Source organism: Symphalangus syndactylus, chromosome 8 (genome assembly GCF_028878055.3).
Source record: "Symphalangus syndactylus isolate Jambi chromosome 8, NHGRI_mSymSyn1-v2.1_pri, whole genome shotgun sequence".
Lineage (NCBI taxonomy): Eukaryota > Metazoa > Chordata > Mammalia > Primates > Hylobatidae > Symphalangus > Symphalangus syndactylus.
In genome coordinates, this window is record NC_072430.2 from 130,874,072 (window position 1) to 130,893,940 (window position 19,869).

The following is a 19,869-nucleotide window of genomic DNA, read 5'->3' on the forward strand; positions in this document are numbered from 1 at the left end:
TCCTATTAATTCTGTCCCTCTAGAGAGCCCTGCTAATACAGTTTGTTTCTTTTTATTACTGAGTTTTATTCCATTGTATATCTATACAATGCTCATCCATTCACCAACTGAGGGCATTTTGGTTGCTTCCAGTTTGGGGTGATCACAAAAAAAAGCTATAATAAACATTTGAGTTCAGATTTTTTATATGAACATAATTTTTCACTTCCTTTAAATAATTAGGAATAGGATTTCTGGGGTATATGGCAAGTGGATATTTAAAAGTACAAGAAACTACCAAACTATTTGCTAAATAAGCTTCCCCATTTTGCATTCATACCAGCAGTATATTTTACTTTGCATCTTTGCCAGAATTTGGCACTACCATTTTGTTTTGTTTTTTTTACTATCATTGCGAATGCAGAAGGGTAGACCCTTGTGGTTTTCATTTGCTTTTCTATAATTATTAATGATGCTGTACATCCTATCATGTGCTTACTTTCCATTCTTTTATTTTCTTTAGTGAAGAGTTGATTGGATCTCTTGCCCATTCCTTTATTTGGTTATTTGCTTTCTTATTGTTGAGTTTTGAAAGTTCTTTATATTTTCTGAAAACAAGTCCTCTATCCAATATTTGATTTGCAAACATTTTCTGACAGTCTGTGGTATGCCTTTTCCATTTGCTTTCTTTTTTTAGCTTTTATTTTTAAGTTCAGGGATCCATATACAGGTTTGTTATACAGGTAAATTTGTGTCATGGGGGTTTGTTGTACAGATTATTTCATCACCCTGGTATTAATGCTAGTACCCATTAGTTGCTTTTCCTGATCATCTTCTTCCATCCATCACCCTCTGATAGGTCCCCGTGTGTGTTGTCCTTCTCTATGTGTCCTTCTTTTCTTTTCTTTTCTCTTTTCTTTTCTTTCTCTTTCTGTTTCTCTCTCTCTCTCTCTCTTTCTTTTGACAGAGTCTTACTTGTTGCCCAGGCTGGAGTACAGTAACGTGATCTCGGCTCACTGCAATCTCCACCACCCAGGTTCAAGTGATTCTCCTGCCTCAGCCTCCCGAGTAGCTGGGATTACAGGCATTTGCCATCAAGCCTGGCTAATTTTTGTATTTTTCGCAGAGACAGGGTTTCACCATGTTGGCCAGGCTGGCCTCGAACTCCTGACCGCAGGTGATCTGCCTGCCTTGGCCTCCCAAAGTGCTGAGATTACAAGATGAGCCATTGCGCCCGGCCGTGTCCATGTTTTCTTAACAATGTCTTCCAGAAAACAGAAGACTTTGTTCATAATTTAATAAAGTTCAGTTTATCGAGGTTTCCTTTATGAACCGTGCTTTTGGTTCATAGCCTAAGAAATCTTTGCCTAATTTAAGATGAGAAAGATTATTCTCATGTGTTTTCTTGCAGAAGCTTTATAATTTTTGGCTTTATATTTAGGAATATCCATTTAGAGTTAATATTTTATATGGTAAAAGGTATAATTTTAAAAATTTTCAAAAAATACTTCTGGTTCGGGATTTTGTTTTGATTTGCATTTAGAGATCCAATTGTTTCAGCACTATTTCTTGATTGGCTAAATCTTTAGTTGCTGTAGGCTTCTTTTAATGCCTTTATCTGGTTGTGCTATTAGGCCAATGCTGGCCTCATAAAATAAGTTGGAAAGTGTTCCTTCTTTTTTAACTTTCTGGTGAAGTTTGTGTAAAATTGGCATTTTTTCTTCTTAAATGTTTGAAAAAAATCACCAGTAAATCTGTATGCACCTGAAGTTTTCTTTGTGGGAAGGTTTTGAACCACAGATTCAGTTTCTTTAATAGATACAGACTGTTCATGAATCTATACATATCTGTGTCTATATATATCTATCATCTGTTTATATATATATGTATATCTATATCATCTTGCAGAGCTTTAGTAGTTTCAGTTTTTCAAAGAATTTGTCTATTTCACCTAAATTGTAGAAATTGACATAAATTTATTTGTAACATTTCCCTATTTTCCTTTTATAATCTGTGTAAGTTCTACAGAGGTCTTTCCTCTGTTATTCTTGATATTGACAATCTGTGTCTTATCTTTCTTTTCCTGGTTAGTCTGACTAAAGATTCATAAGAGTATCAGCATTTGGTGTTATTGATTTTTCTCTATTGTTATTCTTTTTCATATTTTAGTAGTTTCTGCTCTTAAATTTATTATTTCCTTTGTTATACTTACTTTAGGTTCAATCTTCTCTTAATTTTCTAGTTTTTAAAGATGTTACAGGTTTTCAGGATTTTTATGTTATAAATTTCCCTCTAAGCAATGTTTTGGCTGCATAACAGAATTGCTTTTATATTGTTTTCATTTTTCATTCAGCTCAAAATATTTTCCAATCTCCTGTTTTAGTTCTTCTTTAACTTTGCTGTAGGTTTCTTAATTCTCAGACTTTGGAGAATTTTTAAAGATAACTTTCTGCTATTGATTGCTAAGTTTATAATCATCATAAAATTTATTTTGTATTACTTGAATACAGTTGTCCCCTTTTATCTGCAGTTTCACTTTCTGCAGTTTTATTTATCCATAGTCAACCATGGTCTGAAAATATTACAGAATTTTGACAGCAAAGAGAGAGACTACATTCACATAACTTTTATTACAGTCTATTGATATAATTTTTTATTATAATTTTTGTTAATCGCTTTCCTGTGCTCAATTTATAAATTAAACTTTATTATAGGTATATATACATAGGAAAAACACAGTGCATACAGGGTTTAGTACTATCTTCAGTGTTAGACACCCACTGGGAGTCTTGGAACATATCCTCCATGAAGAAGGAGGGACTACTATACTTTTTTTTTTTTTTTTTTTATTATACTTTAGGGTTTTAGGGTACATGTGCACAATGTGCAGTTTTGTTACATATGTATCCATGTGCCATGTTGATTTCCTGCACCCATTAACTTGTCATTTAGCATTAGGTGTATCTCCTAATGCTGTCCCTCCCCCCTCCCCCCACCCCACAACAGTCCCCGGAGTGTGATGTTCCCCTTCCTGTGTCCATGAGTTCTCATTGTTCAATTCCCACCTATGAGTGAGAACATGCGGTGTTTGGTTTTTTGTCCTTGCGATAGTTTACTGAGAATGATGTTTTCCAGTTTCATTCACGTCCCTACAAAGGACACGAACTCATCATTTTTTATGGCTGCATAGTATTCCATGGTGTATATGTGCCACATTTTCTTAATCCAGTCTATCGTTGTTGGACATTTGGGTTGGTTCCAACTCTTTGCTATTGTGAATAGTGCCGCAATAAACATACGTGTGCATGTGTCTTTATAGCAGCATGATTTATAGTCCTTTGGGTATATACCCAGTAATGGGATGGCTGGGTCAAATGGTATTTCTAGTTCTAGATCCCTAGGAATCGCCACACTGACTTCCACAATGGTTGAACTAGTTTACAGTCCCACCAACAGTGTAAAAGTGTTCCTATTTCTCCACATCCTCTCCAGCACCTGTTGTTTCCTGATTTTTTAATGATGGCCATTCTAACTGGTGTGAGATGGTATCTCACTGTGGTTTAAATTTACTAAAACTTGGCCGGGCACGGTGGCTCATGCCTGTAATCCCAGCACTTTGGGAGGTTGAGGTGGGAAGATCATGAGGTCAGGAGATCGAGACCATCGTGGCTAACATGGTGAAACCCCGTCTCTACTAAAAATACAAAAAGTTAGCTGGGCGTGGTGGTGAGTGCCAGTAGTCCCAGCTACTCAAGAGGCTGAGACGGGAGAATTGCTTGAACCCAGGAGGCAGAGGTTGCAGTGGGCCGAGATTGTGCCACTGCACTCCAGTCTGGGTGACAGAGCGAGATTCCATCTCAAAACAAATAAATAAATAAATAATTTTACTAAAACTTGCTTTGTAGCCTAGAATATGGTCTGTCTCGAAAAATGTTCTATACGTAGTTGAAAAAAATGTGTACAATGCTGTATTGGGTAGGAGTAATAGTCTCTAAATGTCAATTAGATGAAATAGATGATGACATTGTTGAAGTCTTCCACACGTTTGCCAGTACATTTTTTGGTGTTCATTTTCTTGGGATTATTGAGAGACTGGTGTTATCTTTGGCTATATTTGTGAATTGCTTTATTATTTCAGTTCTGACAGTTTTTGCTTTATGTGTTTAGAAGCTTGTTATTAGGTACATAAACATTCATGATTGGTATGTCCTCATGATTAACTGACCACTTTATTTTGAAGAAATGACTTTACTTATCTCTATTAAACTCTGCCCTGAAATCTACATTATATACTATTATGTTGGCATTCCAACTTTCTTTTCATTAGTGTTACTTTTAACTTACATGTGGCATTAATGTAAAGTCAGTTTCTTATAGGCAGCAAGTAGTTGAGTCTTGTTTTTTAATCCAATATGACAAATTGACAATCTATGTATTTTAAATGGGATGTTTAGGTCATTTACATATAATGTGATTATTGACACGGTTTTGTTTAAATCTACAATCCCATTTTTTTTGTTTCTTTTTTGTTCCATCTATTTTCTGTTTCCTTTTTTCCTCTTTTCCTACGTTCTTTAGGATTTAGTGTCTTTTATAATTTTATCTCCATGTTGGATTAATAGTCCTAATCGTGTGTGTGTGTGTGTGTGTGTGTGTGTGTGTGTGTGTGTTCAGTACTCACTTTTAGGGTTTCTAGTATATATACATTTAATTTATTATGGTCTACCTTCAAATTATATTATATCACTTTATATACAACTGAATATTTCCATTTCACCTATCCCAGAGTTTTTGATATTATCATACATTTTAGTTCTGTATTTGTTATGAACTTTACAATAAAATATCATTTTTACTTAAATCATTATTTTTGAATTTCAAAATAAAAAACAATCTTATATTTACCTGCATGCTTACTAATTCTGTGCTCTTTTCTTTTTTGTTAGATCCATATATCTACCCAATATAATTTTCCTTCTGTGAAAGACTTCCTTTTACATTCCTATAGTGCAGGTCTTCTGGTAATTAATGTTTTTTATTTTTTTGTATTCTAGAAATATATTTTATTTTATCTTACTTTTTTGAAAGGCTTTATATTATATATAAAATTCTAGGTGGACAATAATACCTCCTTTTAAAACTTTAAAAATATTTTTCCACTGTATTCTGGTTTGTATTGCTTCCTAAGAGAAATTGTTATCCTGATCTTTGTTTTACTATATATAGTGTGTCTTTTTTCTCTAGCTACTTTTAATAATTTTCTCTTTATTATCCTTAGTAGGCTATTTGATTATGGCATGCCTTGCAGTTGCCTTAATTTTCCTGTGCTTTGTTTATTGAATTTCTTGGATAAATGTATTTCCACTCCTAATCAAATTTGGAGAAATTTTTAATTATTTCTTCAAATAGCCTTGTATTTTTTTAATATTCTCAAGATTTTTTTTCTAGGCTTCTCAAGTCATTTGTAAATAGTTTCCTGTTTTTGAAACCTGCCTCTAAGCTTTACAAGTGGGACCAGTAAATTCTTTAGTTCAGGCCTCATTTTTCCTCACTGCTTAGGCAAATACCATTTTCTAACATTCTACTCAATGCTCCATGTTTTCCAAGGAGTTTCTATTCTGATTATTGAGAATATCAACTTTTAAAGGCTTGGTGTGAGCCTAAGATTGTTCCACCTGCTCTTTACAGGTAGTTCTTTCCCTGGCCTTGCTGGCTGCAGCAAATGCATGCACCAATTTCATTCAGCTGAAGACAGAGGAGGGAATCCTTGGCAGGTCTTTGTAGCTCATTTTCCCTTCATGCAACTTTCTGTTCACCATTACTCTGTCATGGGAACTCTAGCTCCTTGTCCTCTCCTACCTTTCAATGCTGTCTCCAAAATGCTGGTAACCAATAGATTTTTCTTGCATTCCCCTCCCTGGAAAATCTCAAGGCAGTACTGGGGCAGTTGTAAGACCTAGCTTGCTTACTTTATCTTTCTCTAATGTTACAGAACTTCATTGCCTGTATTCCAATATCTGAATACTTATAATATATACATATATATATATATATATATATATATATATATATATATATATATTTAAGTTTTTTCCTAAACAACTAAAAATGTGCTTAATACTGGTGGATAAATCTGGTCTTTTTTACTTTTGCTATAAGAAGTACAGACATTGAATTTAAAAATACCTTGCTGTATTCTGCAGAATCTATAATGTAGAAATTAAGGAGCTTTAACAATTGATTGCACACATCATTGCTGTGTAAAGGAAGCCACACACAAAAATTAGTTTCTTTTCTTAAAAACTTTTTGCATGGTCAAAAAATTTAGTAACCAAAAAACATTTGATTCAGTAAGTCTGTAAACATTCTTCATGTTAAATGTCTGTTTGGATTTTTGGAGAATCTTTGGGTCCCCAGGCTCAAAATTTAAAAATGAGATTATGTGACCATTTGCAATTCAAATAAAATAACATTACTTACAGGAACAAAGTCTGAAATCATCTGAATTTAAGAAATTAAACGTAATCATTTATGAGTGTAAGGCAATAAAATGATAGAATACAATTAGCTCAAATTTAAATACAAATATCATCTCTGCCTACAAATCATTTACATATATGTCAATTTTTTTATGTGTACTCCTAAAAGATTCAGCCTTCACAATCAAGATAAGTCATTTAGGAGATGTTGGAAAACATACAGATGCACAAGTGTTTTTCTGGTACATTTCCTCACCTTTTGGTTAGTAGTTTTCAGAAAAACTGCTATATTAGGTTTGTCCATAGGGTGATTATGGAGTCTCATAAATTGTGTTTAGGGGGTTTTTAGTTGAGTTGTTCTGAGAAAAATTTGAGATGGATAAGTGAAGCCAAGCTCTGGAGAGAAAAAAAAGGCAATTTTATCCAAATCTGGCACATTCTGAAGGTGGCTTGGGTTGAAAGTGAATCTAGCATATGTATCTGGCTATGAGATGTTTCATGTCAACCTTTCCTTGCTCACACACAAACTTCTTTGATCTATCCTGAAAAGTCTGTTTATGCCAGCATCCCATATTGCTATATATAAAGTTTTGCAGGAACTACTGGTGAAAACATTACTCTAAATACAGTGGGTGCTGTGTTTACCTAGACATAGATATGTGAATTATGTTTGATGATTCAGTGGTAGGCAATATACCAGGTCCAGAACTAAATCAGAACAATCATAAGTTAGCTGTGCCCTATAAGCAAACAGAGTGAATAAGTGAAAAATATCTATTAAAAAATTACTTACAAACCAGAGGCCAACTTGGGAATCATACTATTGCAAAGAGCATTTATTTCAACTCAGAGAATTAAGAGCTGTGAGAACTACAAGAAATGTATTATGATAGTGAACCTTAGTTAATAATGTCATTCATAGAAGCCAAGGTTGACAAACAGAAGTTTGCCCTCAAGAAGTATTTGATAATATGTCTTCTGTGTTTTCCTGTTTCCTGGCTAGAAATGGATATTCAATATGACTAATGCTTCTTTCATTTTAAAAAAAAAAGACAGACTTGGAAATATTTACTCACTTCTTCAAGAATGTAGAAAACACTTAATGATAACATTTCTGTTAGCTGTGGTGGCAGAATTATGTATTTACATCTAACACTTTTTTTCTGTATAACAGGGATTACTTAATTACAGAGTACTCATATCCAAGGAAATTAAAGTTATTTTAAAATCTGAAGAACATTTTGAAATGAAAGTTGTATTTACTGTTTCTGAAACATATATTAAATGTCAGAATTACCAACTTTTTAAGAATTTCATGTCTCATACACAATTTATATGTGTGTGTATGGGTGTGTGTGTATAGTAATTTTACCTTTAAAAATGTAATGAACGTATAACTTTCAAGGCAAATTTTAAAAGACAGTGAACTGTTTAGTTCAAACAACTTAAGATCTGTTATGGCTATAATTACAACAGTGGAAAATTGGCAGTCTTTAAACTATGAACCTAACGTGCGTTGGTATAAATAATTACATGTTTATATAGCCCAATTGAACAAGGCTACTCTGGCAAAAGCCATTTCAAAATACAAAATTAAAAATTGAAACTATAAGTATACACAAGCAACTATAGTAATTAAAATCCATGTTAATTACAAATGATCCAGAAATATTCTTGAACAACAAACCTGTTGGACAACTACATGCCAATATATTTGTAGACATATATGGAGATAGTACTTGAAATCACAAGCATGTTTATAAGTGCTGCTGGCTACTCTCTAAGTTTATGAGATTATATGGTATTATGATCTATTATTATATTACAATATGTGCTAGTTAATTTTTATATTACAATATGGATGTACATTTTGTAGTGCTGTAGAATTTACCAACCAGTTCCACATAGATTTTCTTATTCAATTCCCTTAACAAATCCACAAGCCAGCTTTTAACTTAGTTATTATTATGCCCTTTTCCAGTTGAGGAAACCTGAGCCTCTGAGAGGCTATGCATGCCTGCCACAGATTGTTGGATTACAGGTGGCAGAGGTTTGCTAGAATTCAGTCATCCAAGCCTATTATTTAATTAATAAAATATTTCAGACAAAGTACATAATTATATTGTACGGTTTTTATTGTCTAAAAACTGTTTGTGAACTGAATAGTAAAGAGGAAAGATCCTGCTTTATGAGCAGTTTCAATGAAGGCCCTGTTAGAAGGAATTTGTTCATAATTTTCTGTTTGCATTCATCATAACACAATCTGAAAACTGATCTGAATTATAAAACATGCTTCTATTTTGTATGTGTTATGTATTTTTTTTTGTTAAAAACGTGTTGTTAAAAGTGAGACATTGCTTTTAATTTAGGAATAAAGAAACAAAAATATCAATGGACAACCTCAGAAATAATCTAGAGTATTTTTTAAATGATGCCACTTTATATTCTGACACATCCAGCAGAAAAAGTGAAACAATTTGGGTTAAACAATTAGATGTGCCCTTTGTTTCCTTCTTTGAGCTTTACCTATTGAATTTGCCTGTGTTTTATGTACATACAACTCTAGACACGTGCTAAGACACAACCTTCTGACACTTTGCCAGAAACATGCAAATTAAAAACCTGAAATCTAATATGCAATAAATCGAAAATAAATGTGTCAGGGGATTTAGCACAGGCAGCCTATAAGGGGACACCTTCTTTTCTTAATATATAAAAGGCAAACGTCATGGTCGAGGCATCTGCCAAACTGCCATGGAGAATGTATTCACTGCATTTGCTAAGCCAGGGGTACCAGGGCTGTCAGCAGAGAATGAAGGATGGGTACACCCAACTTTTAACTCTATCTTGAGAAAGAAAGAAAAGGAACTTTCTCAGGACACACCAACGGGGTAAGTAAAAAAGGCTTTGGGAGATTTAAAAATAAAAGTTGAAATCCCCAGAAAAATGCTTCTCTTAAGAGTTGCTAAAGACATCCAAATCTAGAGGTTTAGAGAGCCCTGAAGCTGGATTGGATATGCTGCAATTAAAACCTAGAGGCTACCAAAAGGATTATCAGAATAAAACAATGCTTCTCAAAGCATGAGACAGGTTCCACTGCTAAGATATTATTATTTATTATTATTATCATTATTGTTATTTTCGAGACGGAGTTTCTTGTTGCCCAGGCTGGAGTGCAATGGTGCAATCTCGGCTCACTGCAACCTCCCCCCTCCTGGGTTCAAGCGATTGTCCGGCCTCAGCCTCCCAAGTAGCTGGGATTATACGTGCCCAAGCCATCATTCCTGGCTAATTTTTGTATTTTTAGTAGAGATGGGGTTTCGCCATGTTGGCCAGGCTGATCTCGAAATCCTGACCTCAGGTGATCAACCAGCCTCGGCCTCCCAAACTGTTGGGATTACAGGCGTGAGCAACTACGCCCAGCTAGGATATTATTTTAAGCGGCACACAGAAATGCTTACTTGTTGATTTTATCTCACTTGTTAAAAATTTGATTACATGGATACATATGTAACAAACCTGCACATTGTGCACATGTACCCTAAAACCCTAAAGTATAATAAAAAAAAAAAAAAGAAAAAAAAAAAAAATTTGATTATACATTTAATGAATACCTATTAAAATATAACAAGCATATTAAACTTCTGTTTGAGGACTGCAAGGATGAAAATAAAAATTAAGTTTCAGAGAGTTACTTGTGGAAAGTAGTGAAAATAATGGTTTAAATAAGACATGGATTTGAAAAACAATGTTAAAGTTGGCACCCAGAGAACTAAGGTTGTGTTCATGCTGGAACAGAGAGGACAAGCATTTATAAAGCAATTGTCCCTCTTTACTTTGCTCTTCTTTCTCTGGAAATAGAGGATATTGAAGATCTTCCTTTGTCTTAATTCATCATGCTATTACTCCTTATCTTTGCCAGCATGCCTCCCATTTTATGCTCTGTTCTTGTCCCTCATACAGCCTCACCTCTACTGGAATGTAAGCTCCCACAGGGAGATAGTGTGTACCAAATATTTAGCACTTAATACATGGAAGAATGAATGAATAACTGCTTTATCCCCACACATTTCTGGACTTGAGACCCCTCCCTGCTCACAGGATCGGTATCAACTCTGCCCTTTAGATCAAAGTATTTCCCCCTCAAGTCACCTTTACCTTACTTTTGAGTAAGAACTTCAAATTTTTTTCCTTTAGACTTACAACTGGATGTACACAAGTCCACTGTGGGATTAAGGATTGCAGAACTACATATAGGGTATGTGCTGGCCTTCCCAACGGTCCCCTTGTCATTGTATAGTGATGTGATTTGAAAAATCTTTTAATGCAGCAGGGTTGGCCTGATTAGCCTACAATTAGGCTAATCCTATCACCCTTTCCATAGTGATTGGATAGGGATGGGAAAGTCTATGTCAATGAGCAAAGGGCATTCCTCTTCCTACAAAGGTTGGTTCAGGAATAAGGAGATGACCCAGTTGCCAAAGGAGATGACAGGAGGTGTTTGCTTGAGATTTCTGAGAAAGAAGATAATTCTCACTCTGAGAAATCTGGGAATAATCACTTATTTCTCACTGGCTCCAGATATGTCCTGATATGAGTGTGGGCACCACTGTAACCATTGGGTTGCCAGCCTGAGGTTGGAGAGGCACACAGAACTGAGCGGAATCAGAGTCTGATGAAGAACAGGCTTGCTGGCTTGATCTCAACTCCTGTTTTGACCTCATCTAAACCTCCAGATCATGGCCTTAGCTTCAGTGAAACAATAATTTCGACATGTTCTGACATTTTTAAAAGGCTTTCGTTTTCTTTAACTTGGGGCAACATATTTATACAAGTTATAAATCTGTTACTATACAACCCACATTCTCTGTAGAGTTACTGAAAAAATTCCAAGACAGTAGAAAGTTACTACATCATTTACTTGGATAATCTTGTTTTGTTTATTTATTGCTTTTTACGTTTCCTTACTATAACAAGAAACTAAATAGTAATTAGTATTATTAATAACTAACCCTTATTGAACATTTGCTTTGTACCTGACAATCTGCTAATGATCACCACATTTAATCCTCCCAACAACCTTTCGAGGTAGGTGTGTCTTAGTCCATGTGTGTTGCTATAAAGGAATACCTGAAGCTGAGTATTCACTGGGAAGTTTATTTGGCTCACAGTTCTGCAGGCTGTATAGGGAGCATGGTGCCAGCATCTGCTTCTGTGAATGCCACAGGAAGCTTCCACTCATGATGGAAAAGGAGCAGCCATCATGTGGTGAGAAAGGAAGGAAGAGAGAGAGAGAGGAGGGAGGTGCCAGACTGTTTTTGACAATCAGCTCTGGTTGGAATGAATAAAGCAAAAGCACTCATTCCCATGAGGACACCACCACGACATTCATCAGGAATCCGCCCTCATGAACAAAACATGTCCCACTAAGCCCCATCTCCAATATGGGGGATTAAATTAAAACATGAGATTTAAAGAGGACAAACATCCAAACTACATCAAGATCCCAAATTTATTCCCATTTCACAGATGAGAAAACGGAGGATTGGAATATTTAAATACTTTATGGTCTAAGATGGAACATCATTGATGTGGCCAGGACATCTTTATGTTGAACAATTCTGACTACTAAGAGAAATCCTATGACATTTTCTATTAAAACTTGTGTTTACTCATCAGCAAATGTAAAAGAACAGAAATCACAACAAACTGTCTCTCAGACCACAATGCAATCAAATTAGAACTCAGGATTATGAAACTCACTCAAAACCGCACAATTACATGGAAACTGAACAACCTGCTCCTGAATGACTACTGGGTAAATAATGAAATGAAGGCAGAAATAAAGATGTTCTTTGAAACCAATGAGAACAAAGACACAACATACCAGAATCTCTGGGACACATTTAAAGCAATGTGTAGAGGGAAATTTATAGCACTAAATACACACAAAAGAAAGCAGGAAACATCTAAAATTGACACCCTACCATAACAATTAAAAGGACTGGAGAAGCAAGAGCAAACAAATTCAAAAGCTAGCAGAAGGCAAGAAATAACTAAGATCAGAGAAGAACTGAAGGAGATAGAGACACAAAAAATCCTTCAAAAAAATCAACGAATCCAGGAGCTGGTTTTTTGAAAAGATCAACAAAGTACATAGACTGCTAGCAAGACTAATAAAGAAGAAAAGAAAGAAGAATCAAATAGATGCAATAAAAAATGATAAAGAGGAGATATCAATCCCACAGAAATACAAACTACCATCAGAGAATACTATAAACACCTCTATGCAAATATACTAGAAAATCTAGACGAAATGGATAAACCTGGACACATACACCCTCCCAAGACTAAATCAGGAAGAAGTCAAATCTCTGAATAGACCAGTAACAGGTTCTGAAATTGAGGCAATAATTATTAGCCTATCAAGCAAAAAAAGTCTAGGACCAGATGGATTCACAGCCAAATTCTACCAGAGTACAAAGAAGAGCTGGTACCATTCCTTCTGAAATGATTCCAATCAATAGAAAAACACAGAATCTTCCCTAATTCATTTATTGAAGCCAGCATCATCCTGATACCAAAGCCTGGCAGAGACAAAACAACAAAAAAGAGAATTTTAGGCTAATATTCCTGATGAACATCAATGTGAAAATCCTCAGTAAAATACTGGCAAACCGAATCCAGCAGCACCTCAAAAAGCTTATCTACCATGATCAAGTCGGCTTCATCTTGGGATGCAAGACTGGTTCAGCATACACAAATCAATAAATGTAATCCATCACATACACAGAACCAACGACAAAAAACACATGATTATCTCAATAGATGCAGAAAATGCCTTTGACAAAATTCAACAGCCCTTCATGCTAAAAACTCTCAATAAACTAGGTATTGATGAAATGTATCTCAAAATAATAAGAGCTATTTATGACAAACACACAGCCAGTATCATACTGAATGGGCAAAAACTGGAAGCATTCCCTTTGACAACTGGCACAAGACAAGGATGCCCTCTCTCACCACTCCTATTCAGCATAAGGTTGGAAGCTCTGGCAACAGCAATCAGGCAAGAGAAAGAAATAAAGGGTATTCAATTAGGAAAAGAGGAAGTCAAATTGTCTGTTTGCAGATGACATGACTGTATATTTAGAACACCCCATTGTCTCAGCCCAAAATCTCCTTAAGCTGATAAGCAACTTCAGCAGTCTCAGGATACAAAATCAATGTGCAAATATCACAAGCATTCCTCTACACCAATAACAGAAAACAGAGAGCCAAATCATGAGTGAACTCTCATTCACAATTACTACAAAGTGAATAAAATACCTAGGAATCAACTTACAAGGGATGTGAAGGACCTCTTCAAGGAGAACTACAAACCATTGCTCAACTAAATAAAAGAGGACATAAACAAATGGAAGAACATTCCAGGCTCATGGATAGGAAGAATCAATATCGTGAAAATGGCCATACTGCCCAAGGTAAGTTATAGATTCAATGCTATCCCCGTGAAGCTACCACTGACTTTCTTCACAGAATTGGAAAAAACTACTTTAAAGTTCATATGGAAGCAAATAAAGAACCTGCATATCCAAGACAATCCTAAACAAAAAGAACAAAGCTGGAAGCAACACGCTACCTGACTTCAAACTATACTACAAGGCTATAGTAAACAAAACAGCATGGTACTTGTACCAAAACAGAGATATAGACCAACGGAACAGAACAGAGACCTCAGAAATAACACCACACATCTACAACCATCTGATCTTTGACAAACCTGACAAAAACAAGAAATGGGGAAAGGATTCCCTATTTAATAAATGGTGCTGGGAAAACTGGCTAGCCATATGTAGAAAGCTGAAACTGGATCCCTTCCTTACACCTTATACAAACATTAACCCTAGATGGATTAGAGACTTAAATGTACGGCCTAAAACCATAAAAACCCTAGAAGAAAACATAGGCAATACCATTCAGGACATAGGCATGGGCAAAGATTTCATGATTAAAACACCAAAAGCAATGGCAACAAAAGCCAAAATAGACAAAAGGGATCTAATTAAGCTAAAGAGCTTCTGCACAGCAAAAAAAACTATCATCAGAGTCAACAGGCAACCTATAGAATGGTAGAAAATTTTTGCAATCTACCCATCTGACAAAGGGCTAATATCCAGAATCTACAAAGAACTCAAACAAATTTACAAAAAACAAACAATCCCATCAAAAAGTGGGCAAAGGATATGAACAGACACTTCTCAGAAGAAGACATTTATGCAGCCAACAGACATATGAAAAAATGCTCATCATCACTGGTCGTCAGAGAAATGCAAATCAAAACAACAGTGAGATACCATCTCACGCCAGTTAGAATGGCAACAACGACAAATGCTAGAGAGGATGTAGAGAAACAGGAATGCTTTTACACTGTTGATAGGAGTATAAATTAGTTCAACCATTGTGGAAGACAGTGTGGCAATTTCTCAAGGATCTAGAACAAGAAATATCGTTTGATGGAGCGATCCCATTACTGGGTATATACCCAAAGGATTATAAATCATGCTACTATAAAGACACATGCACACTTATGTTTATTGTGGCACTATTCACAGTAGCAAAGTCTTGGAACCAACCCAAATGTCCATCAATGATAGACTGGATTAAGAAATTGTGGCACATAAACACCATGGAATACTATGCAGCCATAAAAAGGATGAGTTCATGTTCTTTGCAGGGACATGGATGAAGCTGGAGACCATCATTCTCAGCAAACTATCACAAGGATAGAAAACCAAACACCACATGTTCTCACTCATAGGTGGGAGTTGGACAATGAGAACACATGGACACAGGGTAGGGCACATCATACACTGCGGCCTATTGCGGGGTGGAGGGCTGTGGGAGGGATAGCATTAGGAGATATACCTAATGTAAAGGACAAGTTGACGTATGCAGCAAACCAACAGGCACATGTATACCTGTGTAACAAACCTGGACGTTGTGCACATGTACCCTAGAACTTAAAGTATAATAATAATTTAAACAAAAAAAACCTAGTGTTTATATTTTCCCAGCATGAATCATTGTTTGATTTTACTTCCTTGTTGCCTGCCTGCTTGGCTACCACAAGCATCAGAATTTTTAGAGGAAGAGGTTTGTCAGTTTATCTCAACACCTTGGCCAGTATCTAGCATAAGAAATGCTCAGTGAGTATGGACTGAATCAATGACTAATGAATTAATGAACAAAAGAAGAAACTTGCTGAAAGCTATGGAGGTAGTAAGGCTCACAGCTGACTCAAAGGCTAACACTGTTGAATGTTATGATAGCCATACAACTGTGGCATCTACTCTATGCTGACCACTTCCAGCAGAATGACATCAGCATTTTTATTAAGTGTACCAGATACTTCTCATGTTTAAAACCCCCAGCCATAGACTGAATCTTCACAATAGAGAAAATCATACAGCACCTGGGGAGCATGCAGTATAAGTAGAGACTACCCAAAAGTTCAAATGGTTTAGTTTACTTTCTTGTGGATTTATGTTTCCTAGATTTTTCAGTTTTCCCAAACAATGCCTTAAAATCAGCTATTAATACAATTGTAATCCTACACCTTCCGTCTGTACAATACTCTGTAGCTTCTAAAGCACATCCATATGTATTCTCTAATCTAAGCCCATTACATTTCCTGCAACCAGAAAAACAGATACCAGTTTACATGCAGGGAGGATAAGACTCTGGAACTTGAAATGACTTGGTTCTTAGCACATAGAGAGCAGCTGATCAGCTGTCCTGAGAGCCTACTCCTTACTCTTGTCTTATTTTTGGCAGCTTCTCCAGTTCCATCGAGGGTTGGAAAAATATCCTGTAAGCCAAATCTTCAAGACCACCTGCCCTAAGCAAATGTTGAGCTGACATATGAGAATTGAACCTGAGCAGAGGTAGCCATTACTATGGCAACTCCCTCTGATTCATGTTTGGCTGTAACCCCAGACATATTGCTTCCACCTAAAATTCTCCTCTAAAAACAAAAGTTGAAGCCATGGTGATGGAGAGAGAGATAGCTGCCAAGACAGTTGAGGGAGGGCTTTGCTCCTGTCCTTTATCATCCCTCAGCAAATACATGACCCAGGTCAGTGTCACCTGCCATCGCTACTCAACTAAAGGGTACAGCCAATTTAGGAAATATGTAGAGTAACTCTCCAACATGCTAGGATGCAATTCCTGCCATTATATCTGTTTCGAGTTTGCTTTAGGTTGATTCTCTTCTTTAATCTTTTTTTGCTTTCTTCGTATCTCCTCTTTCTCCCTACCTTCTCTCCTTTCTTTCCTTTTATTTATTTTCATTTTTTCATTTCTTTCTTACAGTGGGGCTCACTTTTAGTGGAACAAGATTTTCAGATGTATTAACTAATGGTTTATAAAACTGATAATCTATTCACTTGTGAGCGCCTATTTAAGTCTCAGAAACATACAAAATAAAACACTATCTTTTGTTACAGTGGAAAATTGGTTTATTTTAGAGGTATTTTAGATTGCATGTTATCATAGAAAATTAAACATTGGTTTAAAAACAAATTATTTACCTTATAAATTTTAACAAACAAACATGTCTCTAGATAAGCGTATCTCTCTTGGCTAAAACTATAATATATAATACCAATGAGAGAAAGTTTGTATTAAAAATAGGCATACATGTTCCTGTTAAGTCTTCAACACATCAAAATTATTATTTTTTTCCAATGATAAATAAGTAGTTAGAGGTCTTCAGGATTGGAAATTTGAAAAATACTGTGCCAAAGCTTGTTCTAATTAACACTCTCAGCTCCTGTTAAATTTGATAGAAGTTAAAATGTGAAAATTGAAAGAGAGAATATATCCATAGAGCATTCTTACAAAGAGCAAAAGTGCCAAAGAAGAAATCATAGCTGTGCTATTTTTGATTTTTAAAAATATATTAGGCAGATTTGTTATTCCCCATCACCAAGGCACCTGACTACATTCAAAATGCTTAATGAAAAAATGAATCTCTGTTGAATTAACAAAAGAATTGTGTACAAGCATGTACTGTGGAAGAGATAAATTACTTTCAGAAAGTGCTATGTCAAAGAGATTAATTCTGGCACAGATGTACATGTTGGCACTAGCTATAGTACAAGTATTGTATAATTCTTTCAAAATTGCTACCATTCTATCAAATAAATAAATATCATTTTTAAAACGCTACATATTTTGAGTAAGACTTTGAACATTTCTAGCATAAAGAAATGACAATCATTTAAGGTGATAGCTATCCCAATTGCGTTGACTTGATCTTTACAAATTATATAAATATGTTAAATTATTGCATGCACCTCAAAAATATGTATATTATATTTCAATAAAAAATAATGATAATAAATACTGGAAATAAAGGATGCATTCATTTATCTGGTCATTTATTTTTAAATTCATAGGTTATTGTGCATTTATATAGTATGTGGTACCACTGTCTTACTGTTTTTATGGGCCAAAATGGACAATTATCAGCAATTCAGATGTTTCAACTTAATGAAAGGTCTATTATCAAGTAACATTAATGTTTATTAATTGTCCAATTAACATATATGACATAGGACAACCTTAGAAATCTAAATTGCAAAATAATGAGGCTTGAGTTACAATATTAAATGAGTTCCAACATAGAATAAAATATTATACTCTAGTTACAAATTCTTGTATTGGCTATTATCTACCTCTTGTTGTTGTTGTTGTTGTTGTTGTTGTTGTTTTTGCCTTATCCAATCAATTTCATTTGTGGGTTAAAACATTTATAGGTATCCATGTTATATCATGAACCTAATATTAGCTTTCTTTTAATCATGATGATGCTAGTTTCATATTGGTCATGTCTTCATAAAACTTCCTTCTGTGTCTTATTCATATGATGATCTAATGAAAGTTTCCATGGGGAAAGTTATAATTTATGAGTTGTACTTTGCATGAAATGTCTTTATTTAGTGATTTTACCTGCCTATTTTGGTGTTGTACAAAAGGAATCTACAGAAATTTATACTAGAAATGAGAGAACTAAAATCTTACCATTGAGCTACTGGAACAGATAAAACAACAGACATGGAAAAAAAAAAAGGAATTGTAAGATAAGAACCCATCTTTCCACAATATCATGGAGGAAAAGAGATGTACTGGGTGTTCTCTGAAGCTCCCTCACCCACCCAAACTCTACCCTCTCTCCCACAGTGTTCCCTGGTTTCCTGTGGGGTTAAACCAGTGGCAGGCAGAGACAAGAGGCTTAAAGATGGTAATGGGGGTGAAGGTGATGAAATTTCCCCTCCACACACACCCTGCTGCTAGTCCTATCCAGTCTTGATGCACATAGGCAGTGTCCTTTCTCCTCTATGTTCCAGCTTCAGGTGAGCGACCCATCTTCCATTGTTTTAACTCTTGTCGGATTCCAGTAACACTTTTCCCTCCCCTTCATTCAGCCCTAATGATGATAATGGCCTCACAATACAACTAGCCCCTGGGTGCATCACCATCCCTTGTTGGTTTTCTTCCCCCTGCTCATGTCTCTGTAATTTAGATTCTAATTAAATTAAATATATAAAGGCACATTAACCCATGAATTTAAAAATAAATGACCAGATAATTAATTTAGAGTTTAACTGAAAGTAAACTCTGGTGATGCTATTGGTTTTTTTAAAAGATCTTGATAATCACAAAAGCACAACACTTTTGTTAAAAGTTTCTGATACTATTTGTAATATTTACAATACAGTAAATAAGTAGGCAAATGAGCAAAAGATATATACACTAAAAATCAGACTTCACAAATAGTTATGAAGAGCTCTGGAAATTCCTTAATCGACCAACCAGGAAGACTTTAAAAGCAGTGTTTTTATGGTATTAGTTATCAGACTGATTTTTTTGCAACAAGATAAATCAAGAAGTTATTACAAAGGGGAAATTTGATTGGAGTATCTTCATGCATTCAAAAATAACTAGTGATACAGCTATAAATAAGGCAAGTAATGCCTGGTCTCAGCTTAAATAAAGCAGATAATGCCTGGTCTCATCTTGCTAGCAAAATAGTCTATAAACAAATAATTACACAAAGAATTACATATATGTCAATTGTATTACAAAATGGAAATATGAGACTATTTTGATTCAAAGGTAACAACTTTTAAGTGAGGAACTGAAACATGAATTATCTAGGTGAAGAGGCAGGTTAAAAAGCTGCCTAGGCAGGACAGGTCAGAAGTGCATGAAGGCTCCATGGTGTGAAGGGGAACAGAACAAGTGAAAAATTAAGGAGTCCAAGGTGACTATATTACAGAGAATAGGGTCGGGAATGGTGATAAATTAGGTTGGCAAGAACAATACAAATGATATAATTTCAATA